Source organism: Condylura cristata, unplaced genomic scaffold (assembly GCF_000260355.1).
Source record: "Condylura cristata isolate star-nosed mole 26May11 unplaced genomic scaffold, ConCri1.0 scaffold00026, whole genome shotgun sequence".
In the NCBI taxonomy this organism is placed as follows: Eukaryota; Metazoa; Chordata; class Mammalia; order Eulipotyphla; family Talpidae; genus Condylura; species Condylura cristata.
In genome coordinates this window covers 5140939-5145940 of record NW_004567127.1, presented here as the reverse complement: position 1 = coordinate 5145940, position 5002 = coordinate 5140939, and positions in this window count along the sequence as shown.

Genomic DNA, 5002 nt, shown 5'->3' with positions numbered 1-5002 from the left:
CTACCCCGCACCACTGTCGTCACCACCACTGGGAAGAGGAAGGGAGAGGAACAGAAGTCCCTCAAAGAACCCGCTGAGGCCTGTCCTTTAGGCTGTCTGAGAGGCTTCCATAAGGATAGAATTACCTATGTTTTAGGTTTAAGCTTTACGTCATAAATGTGATGTATTAAAATAAGGGACGGAACAGAGCGTCATCTGTGGGTTAGTTGGGAATATGGCTGTTACCACTTGCAGGAACAGTGCGCTTTATGTGTGAGGTGTCATTCACTAGATGCTCTTAAATACTAGACACTTTAAAAATAGTTTTAAATATTGAAAATCTTCTGAGGAGGTCAGTATTATCTTAAGTATTCTGAGGAGGTCAGTATTATCTTACTTAATTAAGGAAACTTCACTTCATTGTGAAGTGGGACGTGAGTGGCGGTCAAGCCCAGTCCCCTCGCCGTGACCCACTACCGTGACCCAATACTTCTGCCCTGCTCTAGGCTCTTTCACATCTGACCAGTCAAAGGAGCGACTGTTCTGCCTTGTGGGTTTTGGACTGAGGGTCCATTTCTGCTTCTGTTACGTGGATAATATACAGGCAGGCCTGCACAGATTCTATTCTGGAATTGACCTAGTGGCTTTCAAAAATTTACTGTTGACTTTCTGATTGATAGAAACCCTGATTTCTCCATGAATCTCCTCTTGTGTACAACCTTGAAGGCACCCACAGGCCACATTCCCTCCTCATTGAAATACTCTGACCAGCAAGGGGTGAGTCCTGAAAGGATCCACTATCCTGGCAGCAATGTGGGCTCAGAATTTGTTTCATACTAAGCAATTTGTAGACATTGGTGAGTGGCTATTTCATTTACCCTCACAGAATTCCAAGGTAAGCTTTAATCTGAATTGTGAGACAATGGGAAAACTCCACAGGCAAGCTGGTATCTCTGCACTTTGTACTGGGCAGTGATTCTCTGTCCATTGGTCTTTTGGGTGTAAAGACCAAGGCAGGGCCAGTGGTGCCAAGTGGAGCCCGTTAATATTTCCATTCATGGACATGCAATCGAAAACCATCTCCTACATTTACAGGAAAACATCGAATATAATATCTTTGTTGAACTTAATCAGAACCAGAGTAAAATTCCAGCCACCAAGAATAGAAACTTACCCTAATGATTTCATTTTGAGTCCAAAATATACAGTGATTTCTCTGCCTGCTCTGTTTGTCACTTTCTAAAACAAGAAATCACTGAGCTCTGACTTTGGTTTGAGGGACGAGTGGGAAGCAGTGAACACTGAGCAGAAATGCAAAGCGAATGTCGAGAGTCCTTGGTGACTGTGCATTCAGAAGTGGATTCAGTGTGTAAATTGCTGACTTCTTTGCCCCAGAATTGTGTGAGTCACTCAATCAGGGTTCAATTGTCCAGGGTGCATGCTCTCCGCAGAGAATAGCTCATATAACAGAAGGAATCAAAGACAAGGACCAGGAGGCTGAGTTACCCGTGAACAGTGACTGTCCCCTGCAGGCTCACTGTGGCACTCAGCAGACACAGTGGCCAGGAGTCCTGTGACTTAGCCCGTGCCCACTGGGAACCAGGGAGTAGCTGAGTAAACGCCTGCATTGAAAATGGCCCAAGCTCTGAGGTTCGATCTGCTGCTTCCAATCAGGGGCTGACTTGGGGCCAAGGCCAGGCTGGGGACATTGGGACAGACACTGATCTTACTTCCCACAGCGTGGGGCCCTATGCATGCTGGAGACATCAATGGACAAGACCAAAGAGCTGGACAGAGGCCAGCCTGGTACCAGCAGGTGTCGGGGCAAACTAATTGACCGGGGTTTTCTCTACCTTAGCAGACCTGATATGCACGAGGAAAGAGAATGGGAATTTCAGACAGAAGAAAGCAAGTTCCTGACACAAGAACAGAGAGGACAAGGAATGAAGGTGGGGAATGAGTAAAGAAGGAAGAGGAGGACGAGGGAGACCCCAGGGCAGAGTGACGGCAGGGCCGGGGGAGCCACTGAGGGAGGAGCCAGAGACAGAAGGAAATGCAGTGGCAGAGGACGAGGGGGACTTTGGAGTTCTCAGCTCTGGTAGGTGAAAGAAATCCCTGCACAATCACAGCCAGACACACTCGCCACTCGGCTGGCAAGTCCAGGGGTTTCTGGATTTCTCTGACGAAAAGCCCAGAACCAGGCCATCAGGACCATTAAAATAAGTAATTTGCCACTCGCTGTCCCCACCACCAGCCCAGACTATTGCTCTGGCTTCTTGGGAGCCTCACGGACAACCCTGCTGGTGTTTCAATGAACAGCCTACTAGGGTATGATTCCTGCTGGACGATGCCCACCTGTGAGCCCAAACCCACAGATAACACTGCCTGGGCCGACGGGACAGGGATTTCAGCTCGTGGGTCAGGACCAGCCACAGCCCAGGACACAGCATCTTCCACATGAAGTTCCTTCCTCATAGAGCAGCTGGGCGGGGTGAGCCACACTGACCCTTGGAGTCAATGAGACGGGTGACCTGACCCTTACCCGGCCCAGAGAAAAGGCAAACGGTGAGTGGGCCACATAGAAAGACGGGAGTCGGGCTGCCTGCTGGTACTCACACCCAGCTGGAGCTGGTTAGAGCATGAACTTTGTTTAATCAAATCCTCTGTCATTAATACACCCAAACCAAATCCAAACACGCATACATGAGGATGTACTTGTGTTTCTCCGTGAGCGTGACCGCCGCCTCACCAGGTGCCGTGGCGAGCCTGGGGGCGGCCCTGGGGCGAGGCTGTGGGTCTTGGTCACCGTCAGGGCTGCTGGGCCGGTGCTCTGCCGTGCGCTCTGCCCGGTCCACAGTCCTTCTCTTCTCGGCCTGGCAAGTGCTCTAGGTAAACCGGGAAGGTGGCGAGTCTGGAACCACCTCGAAACAAAGACGACGGGGCTGGGGCTGTGACAAGTTCAGGAAAGCCTTCCTGGGGGTGGAGGAGAGCTGCTCCCCATCTTGCCACGAGATGACTGGGCTAATGGGGCAGCCACAGAGGCCGGGGCTCCCAGAGATGAGCTGTGAGGGGTGTGTCCAGCAAGAGGCCCAGGCGCCTCTGAGTGAGAGGCCTGTCTGAGGGGTTCCCATGCAGGATGCGGCTATCCCAGCCTCTCACACGACAGGACTGTGCCTGTGAAGATTCTGGTCAAGCCGTCAGAACAGATAAAAGAAGGGAGGCATGGAGGGTGGAGGGAGGAGCAGACAGGAAGAGAAAGAACAGCAACTTAAATAGCTAATCATCTAGCATAAAGAAAAAAAAAGGTGATTCTTCGAATGAATGAAACTCAGTGTGATTCTTCATGGCTCTCTAGCAACTGAGCACGGAGGAGGGTACCTGAACGTCCCGTTCCCCACAAGCGAAGGAGAGTGACCCTTTCCTGCATTTGGAGGAAAAGCTAGCTGGTTGGATTTAGAGAAGTATTATGGCATTCTGCAGTGGAGGGGGATGTCCTACGGGCGCTGGGAAGTCAATTTGGCTTTACTTTGCAGGCCTGTCCTGTTACATACTAGGGGTGTGGTCACACAGGGTCTGAGGGGAACGCTGGGCAGGGAAGGGCACACAGAAGTGATGTTCGCCCCAGCCACCCTTTGCACAGGCCTGCCAGTGTGCTGGCTGCTTCCTCAGGCCAGAGCCACACAGAACTGCTAACCCAGAGAGCCTAGCCCTGGTAATATGGTAGGAAAATGCGCTTCAGATTGATGCCTGTCTTAACGAGAGATGGAGGAAAAGAAGAAAGTACCGACAATGCTTGTAGCCGTTGATTTAAAGGGTTATTAGTGATTCTTGTTCTGCTCTTTGTATTTTCCTCTAATTTATGTTATTTTGTAGTGAGTCAAAGTGACTAGCTTGGCTAGTCAGAGTGTATTTTAAAATACGTTGACAATATTACTTTTAAAAACTGTAGAAATGATTTGTAGATTTTCACTTGTGAGAATCAACTCTAGAGAAGAATCTTAAGTGGGAAAAGCCTATACTCATGACTTTATTTTTTGGCTAACTGATTTAAAATTGCAAAATCAGAAGCCAAGTGCTACTTAATGATGGAATCATTAATTACTTGGTAAGAAATATTTTTCCAAAACTTCTCTGTAATCATGAAATAGGAAAACTCTGAAGGCAAGAAACACAAGGAGAAATCTAGCAACCTCTCCGGAGTGGGGGAGACAGGTCAGAGACCAAGAATGAAACCCCTGCAGCCAAACGGAGTGACACCCACAAATGAGGACCATTGTGTTGAGTGTTTAAACTTTGGGGGGCCCCCTTCCCCCTTCCTTCATTTTCATAACATTGTCACAGTGCCTTCATAATGAATATAAGGTCCGTAACCCTTTCCAAACGCCCTCTCTGTAACCCCGTTAGATTTGGGGGAGTACCCAGATAGGTTCCCAGGTCTGTTCTATTTCCCCTCGTGCCTCACCTGGGTTTCCCCATTCTGCAGTGTGGTGGCCGAACCACCGGTCATCATGACTTTGAGTGGCTGGAGGGGGAGACTCTCAGGCTGTGAGCAGACGCCTTGTTTACTCACGTCTAGTTTTATCACACTGAACGGAGCAGAAGACCCTGACAGTGTCTCCCTTGTGGGGACACAGGCACACGCTCCCTCTGCGTGGCAGTTGTTGGGCACACGTGTGGAGGGCTGAGGACTCCGCCCCTGCCCTGTCTGTTAGTGAGCGAGGCAGTCTGTCCCCAAGGCCCGCATAAGGCTTGGACACACTGCCAGCTCTCCTTATCTCTGCTAGGAAAGGAAAGAATTGGAAGAAACCGCCAAGCCATTTGAGTACATTGCATTTGGTTGTGTTCATCACAGTCTTTGGGGGAAGGAGGGAGGGGAGTGGGAGGAGGAGGCGTGGGAGGAGCAGCGGAAGCGCTAACATTTACTACCTGTGTGCCAATTGCAGGTATTATCCCAGGGCTTCTCAGCACGTGTCTCTCTTGCACTTTCAGACAGACAAGGGCTCCGAGACTGAGATTATGTGAT